The following is a 21,191-nucleotide window of genomic DNA, read 5'->3' as shown; positions in this document are numbered from 1 at the left end:
TACTAGATTTTTGGTATTTTGCTTTATTGCGGAAAAATCTATGCTCTTTCACAAATCTGTCCTCAAACACATTTTTTAAAAAGTTCTCCCTCTGGACTATTGAAGAAGAGGCATTAAAAGAAAAAGAGAGACAGAGCTTTCAGGTAGGAAAAAAAAAGACAGATGTAAAGTGTTAAGATAAAATTCACCATTAAAATACTCACTACAAAAAGGAACTTTAATATATGCGTCTCCCAGAGAAGAGAGAAAATATTCATGTACAGTGTAAGCCACAAGTTGAATATTTTATTGCCTCTTACGTGGTACTCGTAGTTTCATCCTTGGAACAGCTTTAAAAACATTTGTGCTGCAGAAGTACTTAAAACCTCTTTCACAGAGGGGTACTTTTACTTCAAAGACACGTATGAACAAATAAGGGTATGTCTATACTACAGCATTATTTCAAAATATTTTATTTCAAAATAATTCAAAAGAAGTTATTTTGAAATAACACATCTACGCACAAAATACATTTTGAAATAGCGGTATGGAGGGAGAATCAGGAGAAGGAGTGGGAGGAGGAGTGGTAGCTGGGGAGGCAGCACGCTCTGCACCAGGGTCGGCAGGTGCTGGCAGATGGCATGGTCCTGAGCAAGCTGTGCCTGCTGGAGCTCCAGGTCTTCTTGCACTCAGTTCTGGAGGGTGCGGTGCAGGGCTTGCTGTGCCCCCAGGTGCTGCTGTCAGTACCCTTCCACTGCATGGGTGGTCCTGTGGAGCCCTCTGGTGCGGGAGCATGTCGCAGGCGCAGATGGTGAGACTGTGGAGAAACAAGAGAAGTGTTCAGTTCTGCCTGGGGAGACAGTGGGTGAAGACCAGTCCCCCTTTGCAAGGTGAGGATGACCATTCCCTACACCATCAGAGCTGATGTGTTTGCACACAGACCATGTTCAGAACGTCCTGCTATCCCCAGCAGTGGTAGCTGCCCCAAGACCGCACCCATGCCCCTGTGCTGTGTATAGTGTGGGTGAGGTGAGGGGGGAAGATGTCCCCTGCCTCTGTGTAGAATGGCCTTGCAGAGGGAGGGCATCGTGCTGTGTCCCACTCTGGGATCAGGAGCATGTCATGTCCCTTCACACACAAGTGTGGCTAACAGGCCAAAGCCCCTGTGTGGCAGCCAGCTGGGGCCACGTGCCCAGGGTGGCATGGCACATGCTCACACGTGCACAGGTTGTGCGTGATCTGTGGTAAGCAAGGCCCATGCACACGGCCCCTGGTCTCCCTCCCCGCCTCCCAGTAAGGGGACAGTGATGGCACTCACATGTTGTTGCCTCCCTGAATGACACTAGTGACGGGTCTGCTGGGACTGCTTGGGGCATGCTGCCTCTGGGCTCCTGCAGCTCCTGGCACTCATCATCCATGCCCTGGTCAGGGTCCTCTGCTCCAGGATCGATGATTCCCGGGTGGCACGGACCATCCCGCCCCACAGAATGTGGTCCAGGGTGTCAAAATAGGGGCAGGCATTTGCCCCTGTTTGGGAGCTGCTGCCCCCTGTGGCCCTGGCATAGTCCTACCACAACTCCTTTATTTTCACGTGCACCTGCTCCTGGGTGCGCATCTAGCCTTTGGTGGCCAGGCTGTCAGCCATCTGTCTGTAGACAGCCACGTTCCTCTGTCTAGTGCGGAGATCGTGGACATTGAAGGCCTCCCCCCAAACCTCAATGAGGTCCATGATCTCTGCTCTAGACCAGAAAGGCGCCCGCCTTCTCCAGCCTCTGGCAGGCTTCTGTGAGCTGGGGGACTGGGCCTGGGGAGCAGTGGAGGGCTGGCTGGCACTGGTTGCCTGGCTCATGGTGGGGCCCCCAGCTCAGGGGCAGCGATTGCTGGTTCTGTGCTGGCAGGACTGGAGCTGGCAAAACCACTGTGGCCAGAGTCTACCCCTTTAAGGGCTCCGGGGCTAGGGGGACAGGAGAGGAAGTTTTCCTGGTTGTGCCCAGAGTGACCACCAGGGCACCCTGGGAAGGGTTGGAGGCCCCCTATTTTAAAATAAGCATCTACACAGCACTTATTTCGAATTAGCTATTCCAAATTTGGCATTATTCCTGTGGAATGAGGTTTCCCAAATTCGAAATAAGAACTCCGCTATTTCGATTTAATTTTGAAATAGTGGTTTGGCTGTGTAAACGCTAGGAAAGTTATTTCAAAATAATGGCTGTTATTTCAACATTACTTCGTAAGGGTATGTCTACACTACAAAGTTAATTCGAACTAACAGCTGTTAGTTCGAATTAACTTTAATAGGCGCTACACAGGCAAACTGCTAGTTCGAACTTAATTCAAACTAGCGGAGCGCTTAATTCGAACTAGGTAAACCTCATTCTACGAGGACTAATGCCTAGTTCGAATTAAGGGCTGTGTAGCCACTTAGTTCGAACTAGTGGGAGGCTAGCCCTCCTCAGCTTGCCCTGGTGGCCTCTCTGGGCACCACCAGGGAAACTTATCTGTCGCCCTCTCGGCCCCAGAGCCCTTAAAGGGACACGGGCTGGCTACGGTGCCCGTGCCAGGTGCAAGCCTGCCAGCACCCAGCCAGCAGACCCTGCACCTGGCACGGCTCAAGCCAGCCACCCGATGCCCCCCAGCCCTCCCTCTTCCCGGGACCAGGCTGGCGGCTCCCAAGAGCCTGCCTGGGGCCACAATAGGCAGGCGCCCTCCCGGTCTAGTGCGGACATCGTGGACCTCATCCACGACCTCCGCACTAGGCACAGGAAAGTGGCCATCTAGGGCAGGATAGCTGCCAGCCTGGCCACCCAGGAGCAGGTTTGCATGAAAATCAAGGTGGTCCACTGAGACCCCCGACCCTGAGCCCTGAGCTTAAATCATAAAAACATAAGAACGGCTGTACTGGGTCAGACCAAAGGTCCATCTAGCCCAGTAGCCTGTCTGCCGACAGCGGCCAACACCAGGTACGCCAGAGGGGATAGACCAAAGACAATGACCAAGCCATTTGTCTCGTGCCATCCATCTCCAGCCTTCCACAAACAGAGGCCAGGGACACCATTTCTACCCCCTGGCTAATATCACTCCATGGACCCAACCTCCATGACTTGATCTAACTTCTCTTTAAACTCTGTTCTAGTTCTAGCCTTCACAGCCTCCTGCAGCAAGGAGTTCCATAGATTGACTATTTGCTTTGTGAAGAAGAACTTTCTGTTGTTAGTTTGAAGCCTGCTACCCATTCATTTGGTGTCCTCTAGTCCTTCTATTATGGGAACTAATGAAGAACTTTTCTTTATGCACCCTCTCCACACCACTCATGCTTTTATAGACCTCTATCATATCCCCCCTCAGTCTACTCTTTTCTAAGCTGAAAAATCCCAGTCTCTTTAGCCTCTCTTCATATGGGACCTGCTCCAAACCCCTCATCATTTTAGTTGCCCTTTTCTGAACCTTTTCCAAGGCCAAAACATCATTTCTGGGGTAAGGAGACCACATCTGTACACAGTACTGAAGATATGGCATACCATAGTTTGATACTTCCCCTCCTCCTTCCTCCCCTGGCTTCCCCCTTCCAGCTCCCTCCTCCCAGGTTTCCCCTTCCCCTCTCCCACCTCTTTTCCCAGTCTCCCCTGAGGTTAAACCCCCCCCCCCCCCAGTTTTGTTAAATAAAGAGAGTTTCTATTTTTGAACACACGTGTCCTTTATTTTGTACATCAGAAATGGGGGCTAGAGAGGGGTAAGTGGAAGGAGGTGAGGGAGGAACGGGGTACAAGCCCCCGATGGGGAGGACTGGGGTGGTTCTGTGGGCTCCTTGGGGTGGAAGCTCTCCTGCAGCCCCCCAATTGACACCCCCCCGATGGCAGCCTGCGGCAAGGGCAGCCAGCCTGATGGCCGAGTGCTGTGATGTGCCGAGTGTGGGCATTCAGGGCACTCCAAGCCAGGACTGCTTTGCTGTCCCTCATCGAGTTAGACAAGCGAGTGGGGAACCCTGAGAACTGTCTGTCTGGGAAGGGGGTCGGGTCCCTTTAAGCACAGCCCTCAGCTAGCCTGAGACAGCAGCTCTATGCTCTAAGTCCTAATCTGATGCCCTGCCGACACTGCTTCTGGCCATCCTTATCCTCGGTTCAGGGTCCACTCAATGTGGACATGCTAGTTCGAATTAGCAAAATGCTAATTCAAACTAGTTTTTAGGTCTAGATGCACTAGTTCGAATTAGCTTAGTTCGAATTAACTAATTTGAATTAAGTTAGTTCGAATTAGTGCTGTAGTGTAGACATACCCCAAGAGACACACTCTAAGAGAATTATCCAAAACACTGTACCTGGAAGTAATGGGGGGACATATGCACAGCAAAACACAAGATATCCAATATGTTTTTGGAATGTGCTGGGGACAAGGTTTTCTGTTGCAGAAGATGGAAGTAAGCAGGTTTATAGACATTTTAGAATTTGATTCTGACCAACAGGAAGAATTGATTCGGAATCTGAAGGTTGAAGCCAGTTTAGGCAAAAATGATAATGAAATTGTAGATTGACAAGAAGAGAGAGGAGTGAGATCAGCAGAATACAGACAATGATTTTTTAAAGATTTTTAACGAACTCAGAACTGCTAGCAAGGTCTCATGGGTCAGGAAATCTAGCAGTTTCCTCAAGGAGAGAAACATTAAAGGCACAACAGCAAACTATTCTGATGCCAAGGAAAGATAGAAAAACTAATCAGAGGCCAATATGACCGTGTTGTGAGCTCTTTAATCAACTGAAAATCAAAAAGGAATTGCACAAAAAATGGAAACATGAAGAAATTTTAAGGAGTACAAAAGAACATCACAAGCATGTAGAAACAAGAAACAAAATAAGCAAGCCAATAGAAAGAGGTTCTTTAAATTTATTAGAAGCAAGAGATAGGTGATGGAAAAGGTAGACAATTTAGTGGTGAAGGAAAGATTGTAACAGACAACATCAAGTAGGCTGAGGTATGCTGCCTCTTTTTAGGGCTGGCATAATTTGCAGGGCCTGGTTTGAATGGGGCACTGTGGTCCAGGCTGCCAGCAGCTGCTCTCCCCAGTGATGTGAAGAACTCTCAGGCCGACAGCATGGGGGACCAGGCTACCCCCACCACTGATGCTTGAGGCAGCCTCCTCCTCTTCTCCCATGGGCTAGGAACCTTGCCAGGCATGAGTAAGCACTGCCTGCAGCTTTGGGATGTGCCTCAGGTATGACATGCTGCACAGGCATGTGGGGCTATTAATCAAGTGTGGGGCCAGGTGCGGGGGAACTGACTGCACATGCCTCACACCAGCCCTGCCTCAGTCTTCACTAAAGGTGGCAAATTGTAACAAGATTTCAGCTTTGAATTAGAAGCAACACTACTGTCACGATGCCCTCTGTAAAATGAAACACCTGGGATAAAAACCATTAAATATATTCTAGTGTGAAACTTTAAAAAAATCCCTATTTCAAAAAAGGCACTTCTGTGGATCAAACAGCATTAAAAGTAGTACATTTAATTTTAAAAGTCTAGTCCATCAACATCCATGGTCCAGCAAGATTTTAATTAGCAGGATGTCCACTTATCATGGGTGTGGCCAAGTTTTCCCTAAGTTTGTTGTTAGCCACCTGTTCTAGATTTCAGTGTATTCTAGCTTTCAGTGTTCTGTGCTGTTATTTATTGCTAATTTAACCCTTAATGTCTTCTAAGAGCCCAGTATGAAGTGGAAGTGTTGGTAATGTTAAACTAAAGATGTGAGTTGCAATACATGATTTAATTTGGTTCAGGTATGCATGTATGGATATTCTATATCAGTTTAAAGTTGGCATACAGCAGTTTAATTTGTCCCTGAACCTGTACCATTTTATGGTACCAGAGCTGTTTCTTTGGGATTCATTGCTTTTAAGTGCTTTCAGAGTCTAGTCTCTTTTGTGTTTGTGTGCATGTGCATGCACATGCATAATAGGACTGCAATCCCTCATGATTGACTGGAATAGGTATGTTTGATAGAAACAAAACCTCTGTACTGATGGGAAAAAAAATGTACTACTTTTAATGCTGTTTGATCCACAGAAGTGCCTTTTTTGAAATAGGGATTTTTTTAAAGTTTCACACTAGAATATATTTAATGGTTTTTATCCCAGGTGTTTTATTTTCAGAGGGCACCGTGACAGTAGTGTTGCTTCTGATTCAAAGCTGAAACATGCCAATCAGTTACTCGGTTATGTTTACAGTGTTACAGGTAAGCTATTCCAGTAAGCTGTTCTGGGGCAATGACAGAGCTTTGTCCTATTGCTTGTTCAGAGTCAAGAGCAGCATGTAGATTCCCATCAGGGAAAACACAGCTCACTATGTGCCCTTGCATCCAAAGAGCAATCTAACAACCCAGAAACAGGTGATCATGAAAGAAAATAAGTTAACATTGACTTCTTAGGCTCTCTGTATGTATCACAGCAACAGAGGGACTGAGAGCTATTAGAAGAGCAGTCACAAAATTGAGAATAGGTGTAAATACTAGAAAAGCACCTGAAGGTGTCCCAATTAAAAGGAATTATCATCCCAGTTAAGCACCAATCATTGCCATTTAGTATCATTAGGCTTAATATGTAAGGATACATGGTGGTTTGACATAGTTTAATCCCATATTTAATTATCTGGATTTCATTATACAGGAAACTGACATATAGGTGAGAGAAAATTAGAATGTAGGAGGATTCGATTGATGCAGTTCAGTCTCTGAGATTTTTTCCCCTCCTATTAGTGTAAGTTACATTTTTAATTTTTTGTCTACATACTGATCATACAGATTTGTTTATTAATGGCTGTGGATGATATAATATCCATTTAATTTTGATCTCCAGTTATGGAAATGATTAAAAAAGGATCTGTTCTGATTATTCATGGGGCTATTGCAGTGGGTGACAATCTGCAGAGGTAGAACTATTTTACTACATGCATGTGGAAAATTAACATGTATTCAAAGACAAATGAAGTGTTATATTTGTCATGGGCCATGTCTGAGTAGTTAAGTAATACCATATGAATCAATGTCTCCACATCATTTTTCAATGGAATGAAATAGAGTAATTGTTTTATCCTGTGTACCTTTTAAGGCCTAGGGCTAAGGCAAGTATGTTATTATTTTGAAAGTTAACACACTAGATATTGTTGTTCAACATTTATGCAGTTGAAAGTATTTAAAAAACCCATAAAATGTTAATAAAACCCCAAAGAATCTGAGATGCATATTCAGTCTTCTTTAGAGGAACTATAGCTACAGTTAAAAAGGATATTCTTAAATAATATGGCATAAATTAAGTTCATTTGTAATAAAATTATGAGTAAGAGCCAGTTTATCACTATGCAAAGTAACTACACATCAGCATGGACAATGTGTCATAATTGTGTGTCTGAAACTGACCTCCTTCATGGACCTGCACAAGTTGTTTAAACTCACTGGCTACATCTAGACTGGCATGATTTTCCGCAAATGCTTTTAAAGGAAAAGTTTTCCGTTAAAAGCATTTGCGGAAAAGAGCGTCTAGATTGGCACGGACGCTTTTCCGCAAAAGCACTTTTTGCGGAAAAGCATCTGTGCCAATCTAGACGCGTTTTTCCGCAAAAAAGCCCTGATCGCCATTTTTGCTATCGGGGCTTTTTTGCGCAAAGCAAGTCTGAGCTGTCTACACTGGCCCTTTTGCGCAAAAGGACTTTTGCCCAAACAGGAGCAGCATAGTATTTCTGCAAGAAGCACTGATTTCTTACATGAGATTGTCAGTTTTCTTACGGAAATTCAAATGGCCAGCGTAGACAGCTGGAAATTTTTTCTGCTTTTGCAGAAAAACTTGCCAGTCTAAACACAGCCAGTATGGGTTGTACCTCCAAACACCATCACTCTCTGGTCCAAGTAGAACGAGAGATGTCCCTGGACCAGATGGCTCAGGAGCATAAGGACAGGAGGGACAATAGGGCTGGGGCTACAGGGTTGGCAGCCTGACTGGTGGCAGTGCACGACCGGGGCTGGAGCCCCGCAGCAGCCTCTAGCAGCCCATGGTAATGCAGGGCCAGGCTGGAGTCCCTGGGCAGCAAAGGTTGGCATGAGGCTGGAGTTTCTTGGCACCCCCAAGATCAATGAGCTGGAGTTGAGCCCTGCGACAGCCCGGGGGCAATAGCCCCACAATCTGGAACATGGGGCCAGAGCCCATGGCTGCCCCTGGATGTGTGAGGTTGGATCCCTTCAGCAGGGGCTGGAGCCTGTGCTACCCAGGGAGCCACCAGCAGCTGGGCAAGCTGCCCAGCCAAGTTGGGGGGGGGGGGAGGAGGGGCAGGTGCAGGTGAGCCATGGTGCTTGCTCTGGGGCAGCCTGTCAGCGGCAAGCAATGAGGCTTGGGGCCGGTGGCAAGAGACCATTTCTAATCCGACAAATTCTCTCATTCAGAACCAGTCAGGTCCCAATGGTGCCAGAGCAGGGAGGTCCAATGTGTATTCCCTTTCAGAGAATAATCATCACAAAATATAAATTAAACACACTTAGAACGAGTTCTCTGAGAACAAAAGCATTATTATGGCTCGGCATTTTGCTGTCTTTGTTTCTGAAAACACTGCACTAATATGCCAAATTTGTTATTTGTGTGGTATTGCCTGAACTACCACCACTTTTTCATGTGTCTGCCACAGAGAGAATTCTTGCAATTTCTTCAGCTTTTTATACAAGGTCCTCTCTTTTCTGTGGGAAACAGAGTAGGAACATTAGAAACTGCATTTTATGTATATTTTGATTCAAAGTCACAAGGAAAAGAAAATATTACAGATGAGGATGTTCCCATAAACATAAATAAAAATGACATCCACACCAGTAGCTGTCAGCTACCAATGAAAATATGATTGCAATTTATCCTTTCAACTGCTGATCAAGTAATGTTGACAACACATTTTTCTCTCTCAAGCATTTATTTCATTAGTTTATAGATTGCTTAAGTGGTATGTTTCAAACGCCACAACCGTGCACTTCAGTGCTTTCAGGTTTAGTTTGGTTTCAAATTTCTTTAGCCAGTCAGTATGAATAACTTACTTGACATCTGCTTATAGACTTTTCATAAGCTTTGACTTCAAGTTTTATTTGTGCCTTTTTAATAGTATTGCTGTTTTATCTTACTGAAGGTTGCCAATACTCATGATATTATCACAAGATTGGTATTTTCAGGCTATGCTTCCTAGGACTTCCCCAGGGTACATCCCTCTAGTGCTGAGGTGAGAGCAGCTTCTTGCAGTACTGGAGAACTGCGTGTGCTCAGAAAGGAACAGATTCCCAGAGAATACACAATAGGAACAGCCCCCTTCCTCAGTTAAACAGAAACATCCTCATTCTAATCCCAGCAGGGGGAGTTAATGGAAGGAGGAACCCAGGGGCATCCCTCATTCTAGGCAGGTTGGAGGTGGGGGCAGTTGTGATGACACAATAATTGTTCACTTAACATTGTCCCGTTAATGCAGTTACCCTGCTTATCTATTAGAGCGCATTCTCATTTCAAGTTGTGTAATACTCCCCCCATAACAATGCTTGGCTGCTTGCTTTGTCCATCACTGGTAGGATTTTCAGGAAAGTAGCCTGTCCTTGTGAGTGTTTGGAAATAGGGTGAATTGGCAGCTCCCCTCAAGTTCCCTCTTACATTACTTGACAACTGCTCTTCAGTTGTCCCTCCCACCCCTGCTGCTCCTGGCCTCTAGCTGCTCCTGGGAGCCTCCTGCTTGCTGGATGGAGGTGAAGAGGTGGGGGTGGAGGGAGAGGCAGGTTCTAATGTCAAGATATCCTCCCTTGTTCCTCCCTGGTCAAGACTCCTGCTCTGTATTCTATCTCCACAAAGCAGGATATTACAGCTAGAGTCTTGTGTTTGGACTTCTTGGTCTACTTACAAGGGCAGTGTACTTCAAGTGGGGCCAGTGTACTTAAAGGGGAAATGCATATGTGTCTGTCTGCCCCTCTCTCTCTCTCTCTCTCTCTCTTCCCTCCCCCCCCCACACCTCTCTCACACGCTTCCCCCTCTCTTGTCACTATGCATCTGTGTATACACCATCTGGAGGAGAGAGAGAGAGAGAGAGAGAGAGGTGAGCTCCAGCAGGTTAGTGTAGGTTCATTATCATGTTCAGTTTCTGCAGGGAAGCGATTGCAGCAATTGCCATGTGTGTGTCTAGTGCATTTCCTCCCTCCTGCCTCAGTCCATGCTGCCTCTAGAGTGCAAGGCTACATTAACATATTTACCCCTTAAGGGCTCAGCCAAGTCCTAGCTCATCAGTTAGTAGCAAGACATTCCCTGGGAAATATTCCACCACCTCAACCAAGCTTCACAAACATAATTGCTGTATACATTACTAAATTGTTTAAAACTTATATTGTATATATTTATACTGCCTTTTGTCTCCTGAAAAAAAAATCCCAGGAATCTAACCCTTCATTTACATTAATACCTATGGGAAAACTAGATTTGCTGAACATTGTTTCTCTTAAAGCAGCATTTATCAGGAACATAACTACAACTTTAAATGAGTTACAATACAAAGGAGAGGTGTGCAGGCTACTAGAGAGGAAAAGGTCATCCAGGGAGTGCTCTGGGCAGTGGAGGAGATAAGAAAAAGGGAGGAAGAAGATCAAGCACCCAACAGGGAGCCAACACCTCCATGTGCATGTTTTATATTTCAATTAAGGTTGTATTTTCAGCCTGTAATTGTTTTCACCACACACAGATCAGAGTGGCCAGAGGATTTAAAAGCCAGAGACAAAGACCTATGGTTTATTCATTTATTTAAAATAAAACCATGAGGAATAGACCAATCACATAGTTATTCTGGGTTCCATGTCATGACTGCAGAATTCTCAGGGGATGGCAGTACTGATATTTGCACTTAAAAATAAAGCCAAAAGAATGCTATACAAACACTAGTTTAGGATGAGCGTATAGGGTAGTAGAGTTTTCCAGCCATTTTTATAATTATCTACCAATGGGTCAAAATAATCTTATTAATGCAGTAACCAACTTTACTCCTATCATCTTTTCACATGTTAAGCTCCCAGCAATGGCAAAGGGAGTCTCTGTTGCACATCAATATTATTTTACTCTTAAAAGAGAGTTTAGTGTATGTATGAGGGTATTTTTTACACACACACACACACACACACACAGTAAATGCTAGTAAAATTTAAAGCTGTTAGTGGAAAAACATGTTTAAAATAAATTAAAAAAGTAAAACTGAACAATATTTGTGGTAAATGCACTTTCTATGAGCATTTTAATAATAAGTCTATTTTAAAGTAACATCACTTTGTAGATTAGTGAGCTATTTGGGTAGCCTATTGTGTTATCAAAATGACACCATCCTCAAGTTTTAATACATCTCATCTTAAACAGTGATTTTGCTTCCAAATTGTTACTGCTAGTTATTTATCCTATATGTGAGAACCTGGCAGTAGCCTGCAAAAGTCTACGTGTAAGATGCCACCAGGACCTGGGCCACCTCTGTTTGCAATGTTCAAGTAGGACTGAAAATTCCAATTCTCCTTGACTTCAAGCTCTGCCCCTACATGCAATTCCATGCAGAATCCAGCAGCCTTTCCTGGAGTGTAGCAGAGATCTTTCTATGGAGTAACTCATACTTCATGGATGACAGTAGCATCCTCAATGCCCCGCTAACATTTTGTTTGTTGTCCCTCTCCTTGTTTCTGCCAGTTTTCCTCAAAGTTTTTATCCCACTTTCAACATGCAATTGAGTCAACAGAGCATTGGTGGAGCATTTCTATTGGTGGAAGTAAATCTGCAGACATGGGAGAATGACTTCTAGGACCTCATGCCAATTCTTTTGCAACCATACTCCTTCCTCTTTCTGAGAAGAGTAAAAATTTGATAAAGATATTAATGTTGACGTAATATATTTTGGATTAACAATATTAAAATGGCAAACTAAGTGGATTAAAAACTGGCAAACTGAGAAGTCTCAAAATTCAACTGTAAACTGGGAAATCATCGAGCAGTTCTGTTTCTAATGGGCTTGTTTCTTGGCCCAACTCTATTTAAAACTTTTATTGGTGACCTGAAGGAAAACCTAAAATAATCACTGATGATGTTTGCAATCACTGATGACACAAACTGAGGGAGTAGTAAATAATGAAGAGGACAGATCACTGATACTGATCTATCTAGACTGTTTACTAGAATCAGTCTATTAGTCAATGTGTGCTTTATTAGAGCTAAATGCATGCCTCTGGGAACAAAGAATGCAGGCCATAGGAGAGTCTATCCTGGAAAAGCAAAATATGAGATGCGATGTGGTAGATAGCTGAACATGAGCTTTCAGTGGGATGTTGTTGCCAAGACCACCTACTGTGATCTTGCAATTCATAAATGGGAATCTCAAGTAGCAATAGAGAGGATATTGCACATCTTTAATTCACACAGGTACAACCATTGCTGGAGTGTGAGACCAACTCTGGTGCCGACAGTTCTTAACATAAATATTGGTAAATTGGAGAGAAAAGAGCTTCAAGAACGATTAAAGAATTAGAAAACATGCAGTATAATGATAGAATCACGGAGCTCAGATTTTACAAAAAGAAGGTTAAGGCATGACTTGATTACAGTCTATTAGTATGTACACGATGCACAAATATTTAATGATGAGCTAGCTCTTCAGTCTAGAAGAGCATAGTATAATGAGTCAATGACTAGAAGTTGAAGCTAGACAAACTCAGACTGGAAATAAAGGTGTACATTTTTAATGGTAAAATTACTTAACCACTGGCACAATTTATCAATGCCCTGGTGGGTTCTCTATCACTGACAATTTTTAGATCAAGATAGAATGTTCTTTTAAAGATTATGTGCTAGGTTTTATTTGGAGAAATTTGTTTGGCCTGTGTTGTGTGTTAAATGATCACATTGATTCCTTCTGGCTTTAGAAACTTTGAATCCTTTGAGAGACCAAAGTCACACCCAGATGGTATTATTTGGGTTTTCCCTTCCTATCATGATTTCTACAGTAATGCACATGGGTATATTATTTTCCATCTCTATAATACAAGTTTATACCTTGTGGCCTTTTGTACCATACCACAAGACAACTTAGAATCTGGCTCTCTGGAAGCCTAATACAAAGAGGCAGTTTTTATTACTCTGTTATCTAGTTGTTGTAGTGCACATTTATTTTGTTCAGTACATTAAGGGTAGGTCATCTGCTATTCTTTAAGTGTGAGGACAAACTATGCAAATTCTAATTAGGGTAACAAAAATTAGATTAAAAACCAAAACCAAGAAAGTGTGTGTAGTTTTTTAACATTGGGATAAGTTTATTAAGGGGAGGACCAAGTTATGACCCTTGGTACACAGCCATGGAGGGTGGCAATGGGGCATAAGGGATGTCTTTGTGCTTCTGTGTGAGGTATGTATACTGCAGGACACAGCCTAAGGGGACAATGCACTCATTGCTGCATTGCTACTCTCCCGGGAAGAAATGTAAAGAGAAACGAGCAAGAAAGGATGACCCCTGATTCGAATGGAGAAGATAGGGCGATCAACTGGTTATCTGAGGTGTTTGTATACTAATGTGAGAAGCCTGGGCAACAAACAGGAGGAACTGGAGGCCCTGGCCCAGTCCAAGAAATAGGATTTAGCTGGGATAACAGAGACGTGGTGGGATGACTTGCATGATTGGAGCATTGTCATGGAAGGGTATAGACTGTTCAGGAAGAACAGGCAGGGGAGAAAAGGATGAAGAGTTGCACTATATGTAAGAGAGCACTATGTTGCTCAGAACTCCAGTACCTAGAGGGAGAGAAACCTGTTGAGATTCTATCGGTTAAGTTTAGAGGTACAAACAACAGCAGTGATGTTGTAGTTATTGTCTACTACAGGCCACCGAATCAGGTGGATGAGGTAGATGAGGCTTTCTTTGGACAATTGAGAGAAGCTTCCAGATTGCTCAGTAGAACAGTTCTAGTTATTTTGATTTAATATAGTAGTACTTCTTAAATCTCAGCTAACAGTACTTAGTGTTGATGACACAGGAGGAGATTAATTGACACTAATGCAATTAAATGATACTTGCTGTATTTTAATGCACCTTCCATAGTCTATCCAAAATATAAACAATGGCTGCAGATGATTGTTTAAATATATTGTTAAATATAACAAGAAAATATGAAAGGGTTATGCGAGGTGTCTCTCTCTCTCTCTTTCACACGCACACACGCATACACGCACACACGGCACCAGAGGGCCAGATTCATCACTATAATACTTGTTTTACACTGATTTTAGTGCAGCAATGAGTCAGATCCAGCATGTTGAGAACGCTCAACTGCAACTCAGTTGTAATATGCCATCTGGTTACTTTGATGGCACACTAATCCAGTCGTAGGATATGAAGTAGGTTAGGTGTATATTGACAACTGCACCTTTCAATATTGCTACCTTTGACATCTTCAAAATGATTTAGTTGTGATAGGTTAGTATACTTTTAGCAGAAATTTGGCATTCACTTTCATACATTTGCTTTGGTCTTACACTATCCAGTCAAATCAACAGCAGTCATGTCTGACTGGGTGCTAAGCACAAAATTCATTATGGTACACCATGCTGAGTGACATCCACTCGCAGTAGGAATGGCAAGTGTTGATCACCTCACAGGAAGAATGTAATGTCTTCCAGGACTCAGCCCTAAGTGACTATCACTAAGTAGGAGCAGTATGGCTATGCTAAGCATTTGAATAGTGTCATTTCACACACACACACACACACACACACACACACACACACACACACTTTTGCCTGCTCATTATGCCCCTCGTTTTATTCCTCTTAGGATTGTACTTTTAGATTCCCTTCCACAATTTAAATCCATATTAAGCACATTTGTCTGAGTTGGCCTAGCCTTAATTTGTAAAAGACTTAAAGATTTCTGCAGAAGCAGTGCTATATAAATGCAAATGATTGATTGCGAGGATGTCCTGTTTAAGGACAAAGCATGAAGTAAGAGTCAGATTAAAGGTTTTAAAAAAGGAAGCTAATTTGGTACAAAAAGCATAGATCTTTCATAAGTCAGCATAAAGCAACAAGCCAATGATCCCCCCACTAGTATCCCAAGCAGAAAAAGGGCCAAATTATTAGCTGGTGTAACTTGACATAATCTGTCTAGATATTCAAGGAGTGAAAAGCATATTAATCGCAAATGAGAATGATCAGTTTATGCACAGCAACCACATTATATAACCTCATCCATTGAAACTACATCACTAAAAATATTACAGATTTGAAATGCATTGAAAGAGGAGGAAATAAAAGAAGTAGGGCAAAGGAGGACAATTGTATTTGTAAGTGAAATTTGAAAAGCAATGACAAAGGGCAGCTAATACAAGGCTATTCCATGTTATGGAAGTCTCAGAAGAGACAGATATTAGCTCAAAAACAACAATATTGAACCAGGAACATAAAGGAGATTGACATTAGTTGAGAAGAAGGAATGAGTTAGGAGTATACTAAGGTAAGATCCAACAGGTCAGTTGAGAAAGCCATTTTAATGTAATTCTGACAATTTTAAATAGCAAACCACCTTTCCCAGCATCTGGAAAGATGTGATTTGGGAAAAGAATGAAAAAAGTATTGTATTAGTAATGGTAAAAAAAAATGAAAGAGGAATTAATCATTTTGTTGATGCATAAGAAATCTAATTGCTACAATCACAAGAGGGACATAGGTGCCTAACTGCTACTTAACAAGCCCGAATCCCCATTTAGGTGCCATTGACATTCCCAAAAATACAATGCAGATGCCATCTAACCCTGCAGATGCCTACATTTCCACAGGTGCCTACTTGTGCGCTGATGGGCCTAAAAAACATTTTTCTATGTCCCATAGCTAACGAGCTGCTTAGAGCCCTTGCTCAAGCCTAGCACCTGGAAGGATTCCACCACCTGTTGCACCTCTGAGGCCTGATATGGTAGGTGGGAAATGGTATTTCCTTCCAGTCTGTCAGGAGCCCAAAAGCCCAGATCATTAAGGGTATGTCTACACAGCAATGTTATTTCAGAATAACTGACATTATTTCGAAATAATTTAGTACAAGTCTACACAGCAAGAAATTATTTCGAAATAATTTTGAGAGGAGGACTTCTTACTCTGACTCCTGCAAATCTCATTACATGAGGAGTAAGGGAAGTCAAAGGAAGAGTGTTCTTCCTTCAACTACCTGCTGTATAGACAGCACCAAAAAGCCGACTTAAGCTATTTCAATTTCCTCTACGCAACGGACCTAGCTGAAGTTACGGATCTTAATTCAAGTTTTGCTGTGCAGTGTAGATATGCCCGAATGTTTTTGTGTATCTAGGCCTTAAGTCTCTTCCCATTCCTCTTCATTTTACTGCTGCTATTTTAGGCAGCTCCCATCTCAGCATTAAAACACTGAAGTCCCCCTTTTTTAATGTAGCTGTGGGTGAACAAACACAAATAGTTGCTCAGCTCACTTTCTCAAGTACCCTCTTTGGCCATGCCAACTGACCATTGAAGCACTGCAAAACCAGCACCCTTCATCTTTAAATACTGGGTCAAAAGAAAAATATCTACAAAGTACAACATACAGAGAACAAAAGAACAAAGATATTTTCAGTGACATATCTAAACTTAGTGCATACAGAGCTCATATAAAAGAACTGATAAAGCGCTTTTCTAAGTGTCAGTGGAGACCATATGTAGTGTAGCATAAACAAGGCCGTGCATCTATAAACACACAAAATACAGGGGATTCTTTAAAGAAAGATTAAGAAAACTAAATACGCCTTAAATAGCAAATAAAGGAAAGTATGAAAATGATTATTTATCTATAAGTATCTAAAAAGGGATTAGTAAGGAAAACAGCTATTAGGGTTATTCCAAAGAATAATACAATTAGAAGAATGCATACAATAAAAAGAAACTGGATTGCTGTAAGTGAAAATATATTTAGGATAATTCTAAGCCCTATTCAACTATAGAAAACCCTCCATCGATAAGTAGCATAAAGCCCCCATAGTGAAGCACAGCTACATGTTTTGTTAGTCTTTAAGGTGCTGCTAGACTATCCATTGTTTTTTAATTTTTTCCATTTAAAACTAGACAGGACAACATTAGCAGGTACCATAAGGAACAATCCTGCGCTGTCAGAAAAACGTGACAGGATGATCTACTAGGTCTTTTCTATCTCTAATAGCTATTATTTTATAATTTTGTAGATTAAAAAAATAAAGTGCAGTTATGATAGGCATGCCCCCACATTTTACAATTTAATGGAAATGTCAGATACAACTTTGTAAAGTATTATATTAAAAAAAAAGACATGCTAAAATTCACAAACGTATTCTTGGTGATTGGATAAGTACAACCATTTTAACACTTTCTCCATTGTGTTCACTGAACTCGATAAATGTTATTTTGAAAAAGTCAGTTATGAAGACAAATTCTGAGCTAGTTGAGTGAGTTTGCCAATAATAATTATTGATTATAAATATATCTCAGAATATTAGAAAAATTAGACTGCCCCCTAATATTTGCCCTTCACTTTCACCAGAAAAGAATTTCTATGGAAATGGGTCTACATGGCATCACATGAGCCAGAAGTATTCTAAGCATACAGAATACCTAGGTTAATTGCACTTCAAAAAGTTATTTCTATGTGTAACTGCACATAATAGTGACTTCCTTAAAAACAGCAAGGGCCCTTGCCCATCCACTTCATGTTCTCATAACTGTGGTCTTACTACATACAGACATGCAGAGTTAACCCACCAAGCTAAAGAGCCCTTTGGGGTTACTTCCAGCTGCTGCATTACAATCTTCTGAACATTCTAGCCACTTCACATAATACAGAGTATAAGATTAGTACAATTGTCATGATGATTTTTTTCATGCGCTATTCTGCCACATGAGAGAGAGGTAGAGGAAACTGAAGGATTTTTATTCTTCCATTTCTCAACATACTTTATACTCACTCTGAAAAAGAAACCATTATTACTGATTTAAATTAAGCAATTTTTTCCTAATAAGATAGTGTTATATTTTTTTTTTCTGGGAAGCAGTCAAAAGTTCTGCAACTCTGTTTTATGCAGTTCGTGCAGATTTTCACTAATTGATAGGATGAGGAATCAGTAATTAATCATTTTAAAAATTTAACAGAGAGTGAGGATAATTTAATTAAATAACTTAAAAATGGCAGTAATGCATTCCTTGACAGTGAAACAACAATAATGTGATAATTTCAGGTGTTGAGAGTGGAGCGGAAGAAATATTGCATTAGTCAATATATATGTTTCACTGTGTGGCAGAGTCCCCCCCCCACCCCATCCTCTCCTCCCCGAGATTAAAGCAGTCCCCCCCAACTCACAGACCCTGAGGCCTGGCCTGGGGGGTTTAAAGCAGGCCCTGAGGCCTAGTCTAGTAGCCACAACAGACCCTGAGGCCTAGTCTGCAGTCACAGCAGGCCCTGAGGCCTAGTCCCTGCCCTGAGGGGTTAGGGTAAGGGGGTCCAGGCCCTCCCTCTCCACCGGACCCCAACCCAGGGCCCTAATGGTGGTGGGTGGTTCCCACCACTGGCTCAGCGGGGGGTCCTCCCCGAAATGCGCTGATCCCACTGGGGTTTTCCCTGCCCCTTGCCCTGGGTTGCTTCCTACCCCAGCCTTGTGGCCGACAGAGGTCCCACTTGTCCATGCTGGGCTGGCATCGTCATCAACGTCAGCTGGTCCCGTCTCTGGGGCAGCAGCACAGGAGATGTCCACTGCAGCGGGGCGGGCAGCCCCCTGGAGTCAGCATTGGGGGCGTGCTCGCCCCGGGGATGGTAGCAGTAATGGCGGTCCCTCCGGCTCTGATTCTGGCAGCAGGTCCGGCTGTGGCGCTGGGGCTGGAGCTCCTTCCACCCCAGCGGTCCGCCCCAACTGAGCAGCCCAGCAGCCTTTTATAGTGAGGCTGCACTGAGAGCATGCCCGGTAGGGCTGTGGGGGAGGGGCGTATTCTACCAAATAGACAGGCTCCCCTCCCTCCTGCTCAGTGCGGGGCAGGCTAGCCCCGTCACACACTGCCAGAAAAAAACAAACAAAAAGTCTTCAGAGTTTTGACTTATTGGTTTGGCTGCAGATCCAAGGAAGACAGAGAAGAGTTAATACTGTAACAGAGAAAAGTTAAAAATCTTAATTACTCAGAGCAAATTTGGTGGATCCCAAGATTGTATTGATTGGATATTTGTAACAGAAATGTTATTGCCACAGGTGCATGAAAGCAGCAGCTGTCTGTTGTACTGACTGATTACTTCCATTGGATAGATTTGGGCAGGTTACAATAATATTTCAAATAGTAGTAATTATCATAATATAATAATCAATATTTCAAATGGAAACACCCTACTGTTTTATCTTTATCTCTTTCTTCCTTAGTTTTTATGAGCTTTAGTTCTCCCCATCACCACCAACACCAACCTGTCAGTAATTTATATTAAAGTAGTTTTAAACATTCAGTGACTTGGGACCATAAACCCAGCAGGTCAACTACAGATGCTCAGAGGGGACTTTTTTTCTGGTTTTGCTGGAATTAAAACAAAACAATCAAGAGACAAGTGTCACAGCTACAGTGATAGCTTATTAATTTGAGATCTCATATCCCTGCAGACCTCTGCAACCTCAATCTGCTTTAAAAATGGCTTCTTTGGGTTACTCAATCTTCCTTCTAAATAGGTTGGCCTTCCCTGGAGCCAAGACCTGCAGCCCTCTGCATGGAATTATAGTTGAATAGAACATAAAATACTGCCAGACAAATTTCAAACAACAATTAGCATTACAGAAGAAGAGAGAGTTGTGCTTTCTAAATTTTTTCCTTGGAATTTTTAGTTATCCTCATTATGAATGGTGCATATGTGAAGTTATATCTTAAACAAATGGGGCTGCTATTAAACTGAGCTGCTAATTCTAGCTTAATTAACACATGAAGGCACATAAATGAAAATAAAGTATTCTGGACTTAGACATTCAGAGGAAGATACAGTATGTGGTCTGCATAGAAGCTATAAAGGGTAAGAATGATGGAAACAGTTAAGCTAAGAATCAGAGTATTCCTTGGTGAGTAAATAGCCCACTATAATATAAAGAAACATTCAATGCCAGTGTTACGAGTCAATAAAACAAAACACTAAAACTTATTAACTTAGTTAATCATAAAGTCTTGCAAAATAAGTCTATCTAGATCCCATAAAGCTCATTCATAATGAGGGGAACAGAAAAATCAGGTCTAGTTTTACCCTACTTTGAATTAATGATATACAGATTAGATATAGTTCAAACTTACCCAGTTCTACCAATCTCCAAGGCAGGAGAAAGAGAAAGACTTATTCACTGCGTTCTGCAAAGAGTCCAAATACTTGAAATAAACTGTACAGTCTTGCAGTTGGATGTTATAAAAGAATTCCTCTTCCTTCACAGCCTATGACTTTTGGACATATACAAACAGACTTAAGACATTGGTCAGAAATCCCCAAGGCAGTGTTTAAATTTGGTTGTAGGTATAGTAGCAATTTGACACAAGCCATAGTTTTCCCCACAAGCTCATGGTCTTTTACACTCATTTTCTCCAACAAACTACTCCAAGCCTTTTTATAACCTAGTTAAAGTTAACTAGAAGCACCTGCCAGTATATCTCAGCTATAATTACCTTACATCCTCATACAGGGTTAAAGCACCTGACATCAGGCTGACACAAAAGTGGAAGTTCTGCAACCCTACATGGTCTTTTAGGATCTCTTCTGGAGCAAACAGCGAATGCACATTATCAAGTTTCCCATTGGATTCTAATCTTTTAGGTTAGACTAGGTAAATGTCAGAATGTTATTCTTATGTTTATGAATTATTCACTATATTTTACAGCAAAGCTATTATTGGCATCACAGTGATCTGAAAGCAGTTTAATTTTTGAAATACTATGAATGAATTTACCAATCTGAAATAATATTTGTAAGGTTTTCAAGAAAATTGCCACGCACAGCAAAATCACTAGGTTAGAATTAAATACTGCAAACAATATCCAGGAGCCTTCTCTCTCCCTCCACATCCAAACCTGCTTCAACATAAGCTATATACATGAACTGGCATCATTATCAATACCTTCTACAGCTAGAATTTTGGAGGTATACACCTGATTTTACAGCTGATTCAACAAAACTTGGTCCAAGAGACTCTG

At 42.2% G+C, this 21,191-nt stretch overlaps 1 long non-coding RNA gene across 1 annotated transcript; it reads right to left on the bottom strand.

The window, feature by feature from the left end:
- Positions 1-272: 272 nt before the first annotated feature.
- LOC142826917 (uncharacterized) lies at positions 273-19,242 on the bottom strand. The gene is made up of 2 exons (XR_012901180.1): positions 18,644-19,242; positions 273-796 (listed from the first exon to the last, which is right to left on the bottom strand). It is a non-coding gene; the product is annotated as an uncharacterized LOC142826917 (long non-coding RNA).
- Between the last annotated feature and the right edge of the window lie 1,949 nt (positions 19,243-21,191).

The sequence above is a fragment of the Pelodiscus sinensis genome, chromosome 1 (assembly GCF_049634645.1).
Source record: "Pelodiscus sinensis isolate JC-2024 chromosome 1, ASM4963464v1, whole genome shotgun sequence".
Taxonomy (NCBI): Eukaryota; Metazoa; Chordata; order Testudines; family Trionychidae; genus Pelodiscus; species Pelodiscus sinensis.
This window is presented reverse-complemented; position numbering and strand designations above follow the sequence as displayed.